At 35.8% G+C, this 18517-nt stretch overlaps 2 long non-coding RNA genes across 2 annotated transcripts in view; one reads left to right on the forward strand and one right to left on the reverse strand.

Moving 5' to 3' along the window:
* LOC144238004 (uncharacterized) overlaps positions 1-15525 on the forward strand; it is a 118203-nt gene extending 102678 nt beyond the window's left edge. Inside the window, exon 3 of the long non-coding RNA XR_013336984.1 lies at positions 15279-15525. This is a non-coding gene — a long non-coding RNA (uncharacterized LOC144238004). The remainder of the gene's footprint in view (positions 1-15278) is intronic.
* LOC144237957 (uncharacterized) lies at positions 8990-15362 on the reverse strand. Its single transcript, XR_013336968.1, has 3 exons — positions 15275-15362; positions 10573-10800; positions 8990-9388 (listed from the first exon to the last, which is right to left on the reverse strand). It is a non-coding gene; the product is annotated as an uncharacterized LOC144237957 (long non-coding RNA).
* Positions 15526-18517: the final 2992 nt, after the last annotated feature.

Raw genomic sequence — 18517 nt, forward strand, 5'->3', positions numbered from 1 at the left:
CTGATCCTACCTGGGAAAGATGCTTTGACTTTAAGGACAAATGTGATTAAGTGTATCCAGATAACCTCTCCATCTCAAGGTTGGTGACCTTANCACATTCGTTGGCTTGTGAAGCCCTTTCTCTTCTCAGAGCAAAAATGATTGCATCCCTATGACCTTTCTTCTATAGTCATATCTCCTTCTGATCCTACCTGGGAAAGATGCTTTGACTTTAAGGACAAATGTGATTAAGTGTATCCAGATAACCTCTCCATCTCAAGGTTGGTGACCTTATTAATACCTGCAAAGTCCCTTTTGCCATGTAAAATAACATGTTCACAAGTTCCAAGGATTAGGATGTGGACATCTTTGATAGAGGGACCTTATTCTGCCCAGAATACTCATATCCTTAAAAACTTGCCTCATGCATCACCTTTTCAGTGAGTTCTTTCCTGACCATCCTATTTAAAGTCACCACCACCATCATCACAGTAATATTCCCTCTCTTACTTTCCTTTTTAATTTTTTTAAATACTATTAACCATTATATGCAGTGTGGTATATGTTAATAATTTAGTGTGGTGTCAGATTGTTTCACTATTGTGCCCCAACACGTAGAGCGGTGATAGTCATATAGTAAAGCTTTAATGAATATATGTTTGAATGAATGGATGAAAGGGTAGAGATAGAAACACAAAAGGATCTGACCTTGTTTCTAAGGTAGACTTTCCAAATCAAGAGATTTGAATCAGTATGCCCATGGGTTCATTGTAGAATTTATAATCTTCTTGCTTGTGGACTTTAATCACTATATGTTAAGTAATTAAATTTATGTGTAGTGACATAGTGGATTCTCAGCACATATATTACTGCCTGATTCATAACAGGGAATAGATAACACACCTCATTTGATTTAAAATGAGCTATAGTTTATTACCTTCATATTTTATCAAGTTGAGAATGGTCCCCTCTATTACTAGTTTTTCCGAGGGTTTTTATCATGAATGGATGTTACATTTTGTCAGATGTTTTTCTCTATAATAGTTAATATGATCAGGTGATTTTTCTTCTTTAGCCTATTAATATGGTGGATTACATTGACTGATATTCAAATATTGAATCAGTCTTGTATCCTTGAAATAAACTTCACTTATTCCTACTATGTATCCTGGATTCTGTTTTCTAACATTTTGCTAAGAAGTTTTTTGCTTGTATATTCATGAGTGATATTTGTCTGTAGTTTTTACTTCTGTACTCTCTTTTATCTTGTTTTAGTTTAAATGTAATAATGACTTCGTATCTGAGTTGAAAACTGCCCCTTCTCTTTTAATTTATGGAAAAATTTTGGAGAAGTTTTAGCCAGGAAAATAAGGCTAAAAAGGGAAGTAAAAGACATATAAATTGAAAAGGAAGAAATAAAACTATTCCTATTTGCAGATGATATGATTGGCTATGTAGAAAATCCAAGGTATCTACAAAACCCAAAAACTTCTAGAAGTAATAAGTGAGTTGAATAAGTCTACAGAATATAAATAAGCATTCAAAAATCAATTCTGTTTCAGAACACCTGAGTAGCTCAGTCGGTTAAGCATCCAACTTTGGCTCAGGCCATGAACTCATGGTTTGTGGGTTTGAGCCCTGCATCAAGCTCTGTGCTGACAGCTCAGAGCCTGAATCCTGCTTCAGATTCTGTATCTCCCTCTGTCTGCCCCTGCCCTGCTCATATTCTATCTCTCTCTCAAAAATAAATAAACATTTAAAAAAATCAATTATGTTTCTGTTCACTATGGATGAAAATGTAGAAACCAAGATTAAGTAAACAATAGCATTTGTAACCATTCAAAAGTGAAATAGGTGTAAATCTTATAATTTATGCAGGCCTTGTATACTGAAAAACTACAGAATACTGATGAAAGAAATCAAAGATCTTAGATGGAGAGGCATATCACATCCATGGATTGAAAGACTCAGTATGGTAAAGAATAGGAAACGTGTCAATTCTCCCCATATTAGCATACACATATAAATTTATCAGCAAGATTTTTTTATAGATTTAGACAAAATGACTCTAAAATTTATAAGGAAAAGCAGAGGAGCTAGATTGGCTTAAACATTTTTTTAAATTGTTTATTGTCAAGTTGGTTTCCATATAACACCCAGTGCTNTTTTAAAGAAGAATAAAGTAAAAGGAATCACTTCATCTGAGTTTCGGAATGATGTTATACTGCAGAAACCAGGACTGTGCGGTGGTACTGTTGAGAGAAGATAACGTAGATCAATTGGATAGACTAAAGAACTTAGAAATAGACCCACATGAGTGCATACGATTGATTTAATTTTCCTAAAGGTACAAAAGCAATTCAATGTAGGAAGAACAGTCTTCAATAAATAGTGCTGAAGCATTTCATAAGCAACCCCCTCAAAACAAAACAAAACAAAAATCAACCTACACCTTATATGTTATACAAAAAAATAACTTAAAATGGTTACGACATTTAAATATAAAATATAAATTGAAGATACCATAGGAGAAAATATTCAGTACCTACAACTTTGTAAAGATTTCTTAAAATATCAAAAGCATGATTCATTAAAATTATGATAATTTAGATTTTATTAAAATTAGAAACTATTGTACTGTGAAGGCCTTATTAAGAAATTTAAAGACAAGCTACAGACTAAGAGAAAATATTTGTAAACCATTTATCTGACAAAGGACTCATAGCTAGGATATATTTTTAAAACTCTTAATATAAACAGTAAACTCTTAAAAATCAGTATTATTAAAAACACAATCCAAGTAGAAAATGGGCAAAGACATGAAAAGACATTTCATGGACAAATGTATACCATGGCAAATAAGCACATGCAAAAATATTTAATATCACTAGCCACTAGGGAAATGTAAGCTTAGATTATGATATGACTCCACATCTCTTAGAACAGCCAAAATAAGAAATAGTGATAATGCTGAATTATCATTTGGCAAGGGTATGGAGAAAGTGGCCTTCTCATATATTGCTGGTGGAATTGTAAAATAGTATAGAGAGTTTAGTGGATTCTTAAAAAAAATAAACCTTTACTGTAGAATCCAGAATTCATGCTCCTAGGCATTATGACAGTGATGTGGAAATTTATGTCTATGCAAAAGGCCTGTACACAGTTTTTCAGAGCAGCTTTATTTGTTATACTCCCAAAGTAGAAACAGTCAAACTGTCCATTAATATGTTATGATTAAGCATTATGATACATCTGTACCATAGAATATTACTTGGTAATGACAAGAAATGAACACACAAACTTGGATGGATCTCAAGGACAATATGATGAATTAAAAAGAGCCAATCCCAAGAGAAAGCATACTAGATAGTTACACTTAATATATAGCATTCTTTATATAACAAAATTTTTGAGATGGAAAAACATATTAGTGGTGTTAAGAAGAGAGTCTGTGACTTAAAGGAGTAGCATGAGAGAAATCTTTGTGATGGTAGAATATTTCTGTATCTTTATTGTAGTGGTGAATATATGATTTTATATATGTGATAAAATGACAAAGAACTATATATGCACATTGTACTAATACCCAATTCCTGATTATATTATACTATAATTATAATTACTGGTAATATGTAAACAATGCATGAACAGTGAAAAGTACATGGGTCCTTCTTGTGCTACCTTTTTAGTTTCCTGTTTATAATTACTTCAAAATAAAAATAATAAAAATGCATGTTTTATTTAATGCATCTCATGGTAATCCAATGAAAATGCAGATCCCAAACGTGCTTTTTGGAGGTGTGGTGCCAATTATTGTTAAAATTATTATTTTTATTGGAACACCTAGGTGTCTCAGCCAGTTAGGCATCTGACTTTGGCTCAGGTGATGATCTTGCGGTCTGTGAGTTTGAGCCCCACGTCGGGCTCTGTGCTGACACTTGGAGCCTGCAGCCTGCTTTGGATTCTGTGTTTCTCTCTCACTCTGCCCTTCCTACACTCACACTCTGTGTTTCTCTCAAAATAAATAAACATTAAATTTTTTTTTTACTGAAGTAAAATCACATAGCATTAAAAGTAACCATTATATAGCATACAACTCTCTGACATTTAGTACATTCACAGTATCGTGCCACCATCACCACTATAGATCAAAAACATTTCATCAATCTGAAAGGACACTCCATGCTCATTAAGCAGTCACTCCCTACCTGTTCTTACCTGCAGGCCCTTGAAAACCAGTAAACTCCTTAGTTGCTCTACTCTGGGTTTACCTATTTTGGGTATTTCACATAAATGGAATCACAATATGTGAGGTTTTGTCCTGACGTTTTTTATGTAGCATAATGTTTTGGAGATTCACCCATGTGTTGCATATATCAATACTACATTCCTTTTTGTGAAATTTATATTAATATAAATTTATATTTAGAATTTATATTAATGTAATATAAGGGTGTACATTTTGATACTGAAGCTCATGGTTTTCTTATGGAAAAGAAGCAGGCTGTATAATCACAGGATACAACCAGNCATTGCCATGCAGTATTTCATTGTATAGATAAACCACACCTTCTTGATCCATTCATCAATTGATGGACACTCAGGCTCTTTCCATGTTTTGGCCATTGTTGAGAGTGCTGCTATGAACATTGGGGTACATGTGCCCCTATGCATCAGCACTTCTGTATCCCTTGGGTAAATTCCTAGCAGTGCTACTGCTGAGTCATAGGGGAGTTCTACTGTTAATTTTTTGAGGAGCCTCCGTACTGTTTTCCAGAGGTGTTGCACCAGTTTACATTCCCACCAACAGTGTGGGAAGGTGCCCTTTTCTCCACACCCTCGACAGCATCTACGGTTTCCTGATTTGTTCATTTTAGCCACTCTGACCGGCATGAGTACAATCAGTAGTTCTAAACCCTCTGTGATTTATTTAGGAAGAATTTCTTCTCACCACTGATTTCCCAGATATTCATTCATCCCAGATGAAAAATCCAATATTGGAGCAGTTAAAGACAAGAATATAGGCAATGACTGCTTATTTGGGGAGGGACAAATAAGAATTCTTTGTGGGAACAGAGACAAAAATGTCATCATCTCAGCAACTGTAAATTATTAGAAGAGGGTCAACATTGTGATCAAGAGTGAACAAAACATAAATATATTATTCCTTAAAGATTTTAAAAATAGAAATTTAGAAGATAAATTACTTCAAGGACAGCAAAACAATATTAACCATGGAGGTACTTAATATCTTGGTTTTGGTTTATTTAATCTGTGGTCATCTTAAATGTTCCAGAAATTAAATATATAACACTTTATAGGCACCAAAGTCATCGTTTTATAATCCTAGAATTAAAGAACTCTCCAGAATTATTTTTAGGCATATCTAAGTAAGTTTACTATTTATTTCTTTGTCTAGAAACAATCCAGCTCTCTCCACATTTTTTCTTGGTTTGCTGTTTCTGTCAAGCCATTGGTTCTCACCATAGCTATGTACACCTGAACCACGTGTTACATTTAAAATTTTCTTTTTAATTTTTTTAATGTTATTTTTGAGACAGAGCGCAAGTTGGGGAGGGGCAGAGAGCAAGGGTTCCAGGCTCTGAGCTTTCAGTGCAGAGCCTGACGTGGGGTTCTAACTCACAAACTGTGAGATCATGACCTGAGCTGAAGTTGGATGCTTAAAAGACTAAGGCACCCAGGTGACCCCACCTGATGATCCTTGTCTATGCTGCACCCCAGGTCAAGTGAAAGAATTTCTAGGAACAAGCCCAAGCATCTTATTTGTGTAAAGTTTTCAAGTGATCCTAAGGTCTGCTAAGGTAAAGAATTAAATAATTAAACCGGTGGATGAGCACCAGCATTACCTTTAAGGCTTGTTAAATAAAGGAAGCTGTGTCCCATACTCCAGTTTCTGATTCAGTAGTTCTGAGTGGGACCTGGGATTTTTGCATTGTGAACAAGATCCCTGGTGAAGCTGTTGCTGCCAGCCCAGAATCCAACTTTGAGGACAACGAATTAATCTTATCTTTTTTACTCAGTGAAGATAAAAATACAACTGGCTAATATCTTCCATATAAATATCTTGTGAATGTTTTTTTTCTCACTTATTTTAGATAGTTGTTTTTATTTTTATTTTTTTTAGTGTTAAGATGATTGGGCCCTAAAATCAGATGGCCTGGTTAAAATGCCACTTCTTCTGTGTAACCTGGGCCAAGTTTCTTATTTTCTAAAGCTTTAGTTTCTTCATCTATGAAAATAAGCCTATCTGTGATATCTGTGATATGCTTGTTTTGAGGGTTAAATTTGATAATGTATGTAAAGTGATTGACTCACAGTAAATATAATTGTTAACTTTTATCAATAGCTTTCATTTTCAACTATTACAATTTTCCTGTGGTGTAATTGGTTATAAAGTTCTGTGCTTCTTCTTTTGGTAAAGCAAATAGGGAAATGTGTGGTAAAAATCAGGAAGATAATTAATTCTGGGAATCCAAATGAGCAGATACTCTCAAAGGACTTACAGAAGGTTTGCATATATATAACGGTTAACAGCCTTACCTTGGGAATCAGAACATTCTAGGATTGAGCCCTGATTGAAGTTTCTATGTTTGTTATTTCCTCTATAAAATGATGGTAAGAAAAGTTCCTACATATTGAGTTTTTGTGATTGTTAGCAAAACAGATAATACACTTATAATGATTAGCACAGTCCTGGACATATCATAGGTACTCAAATGTTAGCTATTATTAAACTGAGGGTAATTGATTCTTAACTTCTCCTTTAAATATTAACTCTCCTTTCCCTCTTTTAAACTGATGTGTTTTTATGGCTCCTTGAGGGATGTCAGGAAGGAATGTAAATTCTTCAAGGGGAATGCAACTCTTGAGGAGAAATTTGTTTACTATTTCCCCAACACTCATCCAAAAACAAGACAAAAAAGGAAGATTCACTCTTCAGACACTAAATAACCTCACTATTTTTTCCCTTGACAGAATCACGAGAAGAGCTGTTGAAATTCCTGGTCAATCATTAGTCTTATTTCAGGCCTCCAGTTGGACATTTTTGTTAGTGGAGAGCATCACATGTAGGGCTGCTGCCAACCCTTTGCCATGATTTCCAGGTTGAGATGTAGGGAGGTCTTTCATGTGCTGTCTGGCAGTATAAACACAGATGCCTCTGTTTCAAAAACTTTTTTTGTATCTCTGATTTGACTGCAAAATGGGAACAGACCCCAAGCACTCTGGGCATGATGCAAACTGATCCTGAGAGACTGCAGTAGCTAAAAGAGTCTTATTCTACAGAAATGCTGACAGGAGGTATTACTTCATTCGTTGTGCAAAGAGAGAGTACCCTACTTTTGAGAGTAGTAAGTAGTGTTTTCCAAAGTGTGTCAGACATTCCACTGATGACATGAGATATTTGGTGGGTGGTTTGTGGACATTCATTTTAATATTCTGTATTTATTTTAATATACATTAGGAAAAAGCACATGTAATTGATTTTCCAGATTCTCTTATTTAAGGTAAATCTAAGATACACAGAAAACTTAAAATTTGATTCAAGGAAACTCTTGGGTAAATAATAGTACAAAGGGCATGTATACTTTTTTGATAAATGCACTGAGGGAGAAGGTGATACAAATTTCAGAAACATTTTGCTAAATATTCAGGGTGTTTTGTGCCTCTGGAATTAAAAATGGCCTATCTGCATATATCACAAGTAAAAGGAACAGTTACGTATGGAGAATAAAATGGTTATGACAATCTTTTCCAATTTTTTAGTCATTACTGGTGGTCTTCTAGCCATTATTTGTCACAATTCTCCCTTTCACAGGTTTTTAGTACCTATAAGAGGAGGATAAAGAGGAAAGAACTGAGGCACATATTCAGTGAAAAAGAAAGTAAAAACTTTTCAGATTTAACGGGTACTTTCTTTAAGGTTAACATTGAAAGGACAGGCCTTTGCCTATAACGTATGAACTGAGAACCTGGTTAAGCCATTATATTTTTACAAATTTTATATTCCATTGGAATTTATTTTCTAAGTCAATTGCCAAATTTCTAATCTGATTAGAGCCCAAGGGGAAGCAAAATTAGTATTGAAGAAAAAATAGATAAAATAAGATTTCCTTTGCTTATGTATAAGTCATGCCAGGCTGTATATTTCTTATAAGATTAATAGTAGAATGTTTCAATTCTTTTTCATTTTATCAGAGGCAAACACTTGCTACTTTATCTCCTTATCCTAGGAAACAGAATGGAGAGATATATGCCACAAGTCTAGTCATAAAAGAAGCTCTTAAAAATAAGGTAATCTAGTTGAATTGGCCGGAAATGAGTCTGATAACAAGTCAGTGATGAAGCCATATATGGCATCCACATTGCTCCCATGGTTCCCAGGGAATAAAATTCTCATCACACTACCAAGTGTGACTGGTTTATATGTGTGTCTGCCCTACTAGACATCTCTGTGGAATAGTATATTCTTATTAAATTATTTCCAACTTGTTACATTAATTCAACAAATATTTATTGAACACCAGTTATGTGTCAGGCACTCACTGTTATAAGTGGTGAGGATGCAGCAGTGAGGAAGAAAACATTAGTCCCTGCTCTCAAGAAACCCAGAGCTATTGATGTGAACATTCATTGTGAATGTGGTTGCCGTCCCATATTAATCACTTAAATGTGATTTTTAAGAGGTTCAGAAGTGATTCTAAACAATGGCGAAGATGCAATGATAGGGAATGGAGTTAGGTAAACGTAGTCATAAAATTCAACAAAACAAGTTTAAAAGATTACATTTGAGCACAAGGAAGAAAATTCAAATTTAGAAACAAAAACTTAACATTTAGAGCATTTGATATGTCATAGACATGTGTTCAGTACTTTATATCCATTATTATATTTATTCTTCACATCTCCCTTAAAACAGTGATACTGTATTATTATCTTCATTTCAGGGGTAAGGAAACTAGGCTTAGAATAATGAAATGTCTTATCCAATGTGATTCAATTTTGTTTAATAACATAAACAGGAAATAAGCAAAAACAGAAAGCAATTTGCCTCTCACCTTAACCACTACAGAACAGTTCATCCAACCTCTGATGAGCAGTGGTTGTCACAACTCTCAAATCACCAACAGAATGACAGAATCACGGAAAGTCTTGCATCTTCCAGTAACTGCTCAATGGAAGTCATTTATCAGCTTTGGCTTCAAGGAGTAGTCACCATCAACATGCCATTGGGTACACAATTCATCATAGAATGGTGATTCTAGCCATTCGTTTTCAACGTATTCTTTTTGAGTTTCTGAGAAGATGTAAAATATGTGTTCTATCTGAAGTTGTAGAAGTTGAGATAGAGGGACCTTTGCATTTTTTTCTCATCTAGGAATCAAGATTTCTATAGGGAAAAAGGGAAGAAAGGAGGCATTTAATAAATGCAAAGTGGTTTGTATGCTTTTTCCAATAATAAAATCTCATCTCACTAGGTCTCCAATGGAAATCTTTCTCCATTCTGCTATGAGGGGAATGTTGGCATCTGTATTTCTACTTGTTACAGTCTCCAGCTGTTTGTTTTCTTTCATGAGTTGGGTACTTGTAGAAGTTATCTCTCTTAAAGAATTAACAAGTAACCTCACACTGGAGGTATTTCTACAATGTTTCTTGAATGGTTCTTCAACCATAGTGTGTGGGTGACTGGGACTGTTAGGTACTGTTCTACTGCAATTTCTGGAATTTGCTTTGAAAAATATAGATCCTGAATATCTTATGTGATTCTCTAGAAAGTGAGATTTTGGAACCTAGTAAAGATGAACACATGAAAACCTACAAGGGAGGGTGATGCTTCTATGTCTTCAGATCTCATCAGCAGGAATTATGAGCCACTCAGACAGTCAGTTGATCACAAATATTTATCAGTTGCATTCTGTATGCCAGAAAAAGGGGATAGATACAGTCCAGGCTCTGGGGAGGCTCTAATCTAGTATGAAAGACCAAAATGAAATAAATTGTTTTATTTGTGTTCACATTAACCATCTAACCCAGATATTAGCTTCATATATGGATCAAGGACCAATGATTCTTCTCATTCATGCCAAAATAAGTCACTTGTCCAAAGAAGTCACTTGCCCAAAAGCCATTTATTTTACTGAGAAAGAGGGATTTTTATCTCACAAGAAACATCATCTCACTGCAAACCTCTGTCCTCAATGTATCTTCCCAAGTTTCTCACAGCCACACAGCCACAGGTTTCCTCTTCTGACTCTTCTCCAAACCTCTCTAGTCCCATTTTTTAAAAAATTTCCAGACCTTTCCTTGAGTCCCTTCTCTACTTTCTTATGTGGAATAAATTAATTATGAATGAGCTCTTTCCAGCATATAGATAGCTACAGTTAAAAACTGACTTAGATAGCAAGACACCCACAGCCAGAAATTTCTCTCATCAGAAGGCAGGGAAATATTTACATAATACTTTTTATGTTCTTCATCTACCTGTATTTCTCCACCCACTGCGGTGTCTTCCTCACCCCATCCACTGCAGTGTTTCCATCTTTTTGTAGTCTTTTCAATTTGTTTGAGACTTACCAATGAATATTTCACATGTACTCATGAAGTGCCATCAGTCACCAGGTGATATCCTCCATCTTCTTGTTTTTCTGTTTTAGCCCTCTGTGGTATTTCCATCTGTTGTGGATACCTTTGATGCCTACATAGTTGAGTGAAGGGGTCTTGGCTCTGCCTCCAGGGATTACAGCCAAGTGCTTCCTTTTAGACTAGCTGCCACTGCCATAGCCATGCTGATATTCTTGAACCCTGAAAGTGCCAGAGCAGAGCCATAAAATATATTGCCCTTCAAATATAGGATATATTTCAAGAATATATCCATAGAATATGTGCTGAATAACATGGTGTTCAGTATACAAGGGAGGAGAATGCTTTCTCACCCCTTTTGTCATCATAGGGATCTATATAAAAGCTAAAGAGGTGCCTGATGGTGTTTTTGAGGAATAAACTCTATTTTGTATTGTTTAATGTTATTTTAGGGTAATATTTATAACAAGCGATATGGCACAGGTCAAACCATTCATAATTGATCCTAAGTATAATCTGAACAATCAGATTGGATGTTTGTTAGTGGATGGGACAACCATACTGGTGCATCTTTGCTTAGCATTAACTCTGTTTTGGAAGATCATAACATGAGTCCATGAAGGCCATGGTTAAGAGGAGGAGGAGACTCATCTTAGCTATAAATGCTGTGCTGTTCCTGTCCCCTAAATTTAATAAATGCTTTCTCTCTGTTTCCTAATACTGAGGTATTGTTGGAGGCATTATAGCTCAGTGGGATATGAATGTGGGCCCTAGATATATGGATTGAGGATCAGATTCTTGCTCTGCCACATAAGTGATCAAAGATCTTGGGTAATTAACCTCTATGTGCCACAACCTTTCTCGTCTGTAAGATGGAAATAATAATACATAATTATGAGGGTGCTGTAATTGTTAAATGAGGAAATTAATTTGTTATGGATTAAAAAATGTTATGCATTATTAATTGTACCATGTTATATCTAACTCTTTCTTTAGAATGTTTGGCTCCATCCCAATTCTAGGCAAACTCACCCCCCAAAATGCAACAGATGTACCCAGTTATATAGCAGTCAGATACTAAGTAATTGAATTAGCTCATCTATTCATTTATTTGTTCTTTCATTCCTTCAATCGGAGTGCACAGTAAGTGCTGGGAAATCAGTGATGAAAGAGGAGATTACTTTATGGGCTCACAGCTAGAGGGGGGATAAGCCAAAAAAGAAATAATTAGAAAGCAGTGTGAAAAGTACCATTATGGAGATATGAAAAGAAGGTTATTGAAATACATCAGAAATAATCACTTACAGAGCCTGGAGAAATTAAGAACACTTCACAAAAGAAGTAACAGGGTTAGGACAGATTTAGGGACATAAAGTTTCCATATAAATGGCGTTCCCTGTCCCACTGGAAATTTCTGGATGAGGCTAATGTTTACTAGGACTGTTAGAGATAAGAGATCAGAAATTTAAAGCATAAACCTCCTTATTCCAAAGCTCTAATAATGAAGATAAAAAACGAGGATACAAAGCTTTCAAGATCAAGCTACCTCAGTATCCAATTGAATACAATTATTTAGTTCTTTAGAACATTTTAAAAAATCTTTTTGGAGGTGTGGCAGAGAATTTTTTTTTTAACATGGCTTTTTTTTTTATATTACTTCTTGAATTCTGAAGGCTCCTAAATGACTAAATAGTCAGCAACAGCAACCCACAGTATTGCTGTTGGTTAGGTTCAGGTCCTCGGAAGGATATTGTCCTTAGAATCTCATGACGATCCTCAAATGCACCCAGTGTCTCCCCAGCTGAAGTCCTGAAACATTGTACATGTCATTCTGTTTTCCAGCTGAATAAAATCTGTCTTGAGACATTTCCCCCACCAGATTGACATTGGTACTTTCAGTGTCATGTGTTTTTTGTTTGTTTGTTTGTTTGTTTCTGGAAAAGAAAAACATCAATTTCTCTTACTGTCTCTCTGCCTCCTCCCCTTTTTAAGTTTCAAGCTTCCCTTTCCTGGTTGTCTATTTTTCCCTCAGGAAATTGTGCATTCCTTCGTTACATTTGTTCAGATTGGAAAAGTTTATATGAACAAGCATGTGTAGATTCACAAAAACTTACACACATACACACCGCATGGAGAACAGATTTTTAAGTCTTGGCTGTTAAAAAACACAGGAACACTTTAATAGAAACCTCACTACTCACTCTTGTATCTTGTGCTGATTTTCAGCTGTATTTAGTTCTTAGTGAATCACTTAAGGTGTTGGTTTTGGACTCTATTTTTTCCAGGAATAATTTTCAAAGCAGGCAATGTTGGAAAATGGTTTTAGACTATCTGTGCTTTGCCTTACTTTGTCTTTGTGGGCCCTTAAAAACTCTACTGCACAGGTTACCCGTCACTTCTGTTTGCTTTTTTTGGGTACAGAAGACTGATTAAATCACTTTGGTGCTATAAACTGTTTTTTAACCAGTTGTTTTACTTCTCGGTACCATCGCTTAGTCTGATTTAGAGCTGTGAATCAGTGCAGCTGGAGCCCTTTGGAAGCCTTTTGGCTGGCTTGGAGGTTAGAACGATAGGCTTGGAATCAGTTGGCCAGACTTGACATACTGGCACCATCCCTAACTAGCTATGTGAGTTGTGACCAATTAGCTTTTCTGTGACTCAGTTTTCTCATCAATAAAGTGGGATTAAACATAATACCCAAGTTTCAGGTTCATTGGGATAATTAAATGAGATTGTATGTAAGGAGTGCTTAACACCAACCTGGGAAATATTAAGCTCTTAATGAATGTCATTATTATTATTGCACATGAGTGACATATCAGACAACAAGGAGACCTGCAACATCAGGAGGAAGCTGAGAAGGCACCTCAAGGGCTTTATTGCTGTATTTGGTATTATTTGCTTCCATTTCTATCAGATCAGAAATTTGTTATTTGCTATGAGAAAGACTGATAAATCTCAACATAATGTTTTTCTCCGAAGTAAATCACATTTTTTCCCCTGCGATTTGTTTTGCCCTCTCCTCTAGCTTTTCCCTACACACCAATCTCTAATCTCATTGCCCTTTACCCACTGACCTGTACCTTGAGGACACAATAGTCAACATCTGTGGCTTCTGTTTTTATACTATGACAGCAGTTGAGAAGCTCCATTCCTGAAAATCCCTCCCAGTTCTTGATGAAAGCCCCTGCTCATAATTCATGTTTTCTGCACATACTTAGTAAAGATCTCAGTGCCATAATCTTAATTCTATAATTATACCCTATTCTTTATGTTTTACTGATCGTTTTGTTCAAATGTTTACACCCTACATTTGGGAAATTGCCTTCTGATAATTTTTGTTTCTTAATAGAAACAGGGATTTCTCCTAGACAGCCCTTTGCTGGCCCATTGACACACCTGATATATGTTTATTCTTTGATAGTTTTTCTGTGTAGTCACAGGAGACCTTATGGGGACTTCTATACCAGTGGTAAAGATAGCCATAGCAACACCAAGGAGGTCCTTGTGAAATCTATGCTTGGGACGTACCACAGGAATTAATAATTCTCTGGCTGTAGTCTTAAACTGTAACCACACTGTTTTTGTAAGAAAGTTGCTCAATTTATATACACAGAGCATACAGGGCTGCATTCTGATCAGGGGAATAGTTTTCACTTAAAATCCTTATCTAAGAAATCTAAATACTTAGATTAATCTGTTTAATATGTACATGCTATCTATATTTCTTTGAGTGACAAGTTATGAAAAATTGTTTTGCTGATATGACCCTCCCTGATAATTTTCTCCAATTCCTAAAAGTCTGAGTGAATACAATGAGAGAACACCATCTCTAAGAATGTGTTTAGATATCTTTCCCAGAGTCAAGGATAGTTTTTTAAAATTAATATTTATACAGATTTATCATTATCAAAAGTTATTTTACTGGACATTTTGCTAATTTTTCTTCTTAGAGTTCCCTAATTACATACTAACTTTAAAAACCTAGTGCTAGTTTTAGTAGGTCAGCATGCACAGCAAAAGTGTATTAAGGTGGACCGCTCTATTTATTGATTTGCCAAGGATCTTCTAAAGGCTGGAGGCAATTGTCTGCGGAAGGGGGCGGGAGGGCCATACATGATCGAGGTCATGCGCATCTAGCCAATTTGTAAGACGATCCGCTCCTCCAAGCCATCAGCAATCCTTAGCATAGGGGCACACTCATGCATTCCTGTCAAGTCATCTTGTGAAAGGCTGCCTGCTTCCAGCTTGGCTTGGATGTGCAACCTTAATAAAACTCACTGAGGTCTGGGAGAAAATAGCAGATCTGCTGCAGATAGGGTAGGGGAAAGGGTCTAGAATATGTACACGCAGCTGACTCAGGCAGGCTCCACGCTGAACGGTCACACAGAGAGGAAACAATAAATCTCAGCTACTATGCAATAAATATCTCAAGGAAACTACCATTACGGTGAAATAAAAAAAAAAATAACATTTTAGAACAACGCTAACAAATGGCTAGTTTTCTGTGATTCTTCTTCAAAAGTTTTCTCTGAGGGGGATAAAGTCAAACAAACAAGCAGTTTTACCTAAAATAAAGACTAGTTTAAAGGTCAGAAGAAAGGAGCAAGTTTTGCGAGAAGCACAGAAGGAGAGAGCTGGCTGTACAATGACAGTTTTCCTTTCCTTTGCTTTCCTTGCTGCCATTCTGACTCACATAGGGTGCAGCAACCAGCGCCGAAGTCCAGAAAACGGTGGGAGAAGATATAACCGGATTCAACATGGGCAGTGTGCCTACACTTTCATTCTTCCAGAACACGACGGGAACTGCCGTGAGAGTACGACAGACCAGTACAGCACAAATGCTCTGCAGAGAGATGCTCCACACGTGGAACCGGATTTCTCTTCCCAGAAACTTCAACATCTGGAGCATGTGATGGAAAATTATACTCAGTGGCTGCAAAAAGTAAGTGATTGCTTTCAGTTTCTAATTGCACAGAGCCTTTTCCGTTCTGCACTGCAGCTAACTTAGAGTTCCTTAGGGGGCATTTGCGTGTTTACCTTTTGCTCAGGGATGGGTGGGGGAGGGAAGCAGTGTTTGCAAATGCAAGCCGGCAGGCTCCCTGTGACTTCATGGGTGAGCCAAGGTTTTCAGACTTGTTGTGCAAGCCTATGAAGGTCCGGTAGCAACCCATTTATGTGCCTAGCACTGGCACATTTTATGACATTTCTGGTTCCTCTTATTTGAAATTTAGCTTGATTTTTCTGACTGTCAAAGCCCAACTTGGGGAAAAAAAAAAGCCTGTGTGTCTTGAGAAAGTTGGTGAAAAAAGAAAACAATAATGACCATACTAATTTAGAATCAAATCAGTTTCACGCCAGGAAATTTTGTGCAGCTAGGGTGAGGAATAATCACCAAATACTTATTTTTTTTTCAACTCTAGTAAAGTGAATATGAAATGAGAGTAAGGATAAGGTATGATATTTGGTTGGAGAAATTGTGTACGTATATAAAGGCAACTTAATTTTAGCAAGTAGTAGAATATTAGAGCACAGATTTATTTCATATAGTTTTTTCATCCCTGTGAAAAAAAATCCTGAAGATAAATTGTAATGTGAACTCCTCAGGAAGAGGTTGTTTGCCCAGTGGGAAAGGAAGATTGAGCTGGTGGTCACTGTTTTCAGAGGGTGCACCTGCAGATTGGAGCTGAGCATGTGTAGGCTTTGCTATAGTCTTGAAATACCTCTTTTCTCAGGACATTTTAGTAACCAGATGAATGTTAATGTTGAATATGCAGTTAATTCCAATTTATAAAAATCAAAATGCACATTTTATTCAATTTTTCTCTATAAGCCATTTAAGCTTTTGTTGAAAATATGTCATTTAAAATATGAACATACTTTCTGCTGCTCCTTCTTCCTTTGCTCTCTGTTTAATTAACAGGTAAACAGCAGATAACAAGTGTATTCAACTTTGTTAGTTAGAAGGGTGGCAATGTCACATTTGTAAAAATTCGTCTCTCCTGGAGATTCTTTGCTAAAAATTCATTTGGTGCATATAGGTAGGAACATAGCCAGTCCAGTCGTCTTTAAATTAGTCTTTTAACAGAGCAAACACTTTAAGAAGATAGGGAAAAGACAAATGCTCTGTTTTCCTCCTCTGAGTTGTCACTCTTGCTTAGAGCACTGCCTGCTGAATCTTGCAAGTAATAGTTATTCTACTTTTGTCCACTAGGGACTGAACTAAGATCACTGATACTTTATTTGACAAGTTAACTGAAACTCAGTAGTTTCAGAGTTTCCAAACCTAGAATTGTAGTTAATCTTTCTGTTGTAGACTACAGGTGAAAAAGATCAACAGTGGCAGAAGAATAGAAATCAAACCAAATTTGCAGTCTTTTGATAATTGTAGTTTAAATTTCAAGCACTGATTATAGCAGTAGTTTGTAACAGGATATCTTTTTTCTTTGTCAAAATATATTTTAATAGTAAATCAGTTTGGTTAAATTGCTTACTACTATTCTCACTATACCACCTATATAGTTTTATAACGAGAATTCAGTCATTATAATGAGTCTGGATATTTTGAAGAGGCTGGGAGGGAAATTTTGTCCCAAATTGTCCCATTCATGCTATTCTACCAAAAATGTAATATTTTGTTTATGTGAAATGTAGAGTCAAAATAGTGATTCAGACATAGTAATGCATATTTTTTCTTGTTATGCAATGAGTCAGCAGCAATAGGGTAAATACATGATTCTATTGGGCTGATGTCATGCACATGTTTCATATGTTAATATATTGTGTGAAATAAACTTGATTTTTGTTTGCATTGTTCTTTGTCAATGATTATGGCATAGTTTTCAGATTATGGCCAAGCATAACTATGCAAATATTCTTTGGTTACATTGACCCTTGCTAACCTGAATCGAGCTAATTATATGCTGAAAATGTCCCTGTTGGTATGAGTCAGAGCCTTTGGCTTGACTATTGTCTGTTTAAATTTGCATATCTTTTGTCATTGTTAATGCGATTGGTAGGAGGATCAAGAAACCAAATAAATTCTTTGAGCAAAGAACTTGTTAAAAAGCTCTCTCAAGTTTCCCTTAATTAGAGGATTTTTTTTACTTCAGATTCTAAATTTCTTGTAATGTATTTATTTTGATAATTCAAATGGAAATCTTTTTAGTGTAACTAGTATGCTTAATACTGCAAGTTGTACTACTTCTATTTTGATTTCGAATAGATGTGTTAGGATAAAAAGCAACGCACTGCAGAAACTTAGGTTATCAGTGTAAATGCAATTAAATCATCCATTCAGCAAAATAATTAATCAAAGCATGGTGATTATTATGCAGCTCATGGCATCACTGCCAGGAAAGTTTTTGATGTAGGATGTGTGTTCCAAATGCTAGATGCAGATGGATGATAATTTATGTTAATCTGTTACCTTCCATGAAATTTGGTAAACTGGATTCTTTTACAAATATTCTTCAGAATACATTAGCCGTTACTTACGCTCTCACATCTCATTGCTCAACTTTTCTGGACTCATCTTCTGAACAAGATGAGAAGTAAGGTATGCGAAGGGGCAAATGATGTGTGTCAGTCACCATAAGTGTTAGAACTGTTATGGCACTTGTCTCTTGATATGATGGATGTCATTCAAGGAGATCAATTTTACATAGTAACCTGTCAATTAACACCACCGTGAGTTAGGTTGCTAGCATTATTCTCACTTGTCAGATGGGTAGAGCAATATAAATCATATGCTCAAAAATCACCGTTTCATCCGGTAAAACATTTGGCTGTGTGTCTAGAATCAACTCTCTTCAATTGTATATTTTTTTTCAGAATTATTAGCAAACCATACCCAGTACCCTAGATGGCCAGATCTTGGGACAGATAGTAACAATAAGTACAAATGGCCTTTGAGTATTTTCCACTTTCATCTGATTCC

This window comes from Crocuta crocuta, unplaced genomic scaffold (assembly GCF_008692635.1).
Source record: "Crocuta crocuta isolate KB4526 unplaced genomic scaffold, BGI_CrCroc_1.0 scaffold240, whole genome shotgun sequence".
Taxonomy (NCBI): domain Eukaryota; kingdom Metazoa; phylum Chordata; class Mammalia; order Carnivora; family Hyaenidae; genus Crocuta; species Crocuta crocuta.